The sequence below is a fragment of the Penaeus monodon genome, chromosome 19, assembly GCF_015228065.2.
Source record: "Penaeus monodon isolate SGIC_2016 chromosome 19, NSTDA_Pmon_1, whole genome shotgun sequence".
In the NCBI taxonomy this organism is placed as follows: domain Eukaryota; kingdom Metazoa; phylum Arthropoda; class Malacostraca; order Decapoda; family Penaeidae; genus Penaeus; species Penaeus monodon.
Genome location: NC_051404.1, coordinates 30,199,929 through 30,200,157, shown reverse-complemented (window position 1 = coordinate 30,200,157; position 229 = coordinate 30,199,929).

Here is a 229-nt window from a genome sequence, read left to right as displayed (position 1 = left end):
TTTCTGCATGCACTGTTTCTGTGAATGCTTTCATAACGGTTTTGTGTTGTCACAAAACAGACACACACGCCTGTTTGTAAGTTATATTCAGTCTTAAATAATGTCAAGGGATAAAAAATGATGCTGACAGATCAAACTGACATCACGGACATGTAAAGAAAACGTGGACGCTGGCAAATTTGTAACATTTTCCTCGAGTGAACGGTAATCTTTACGCTTAATGTGCTTG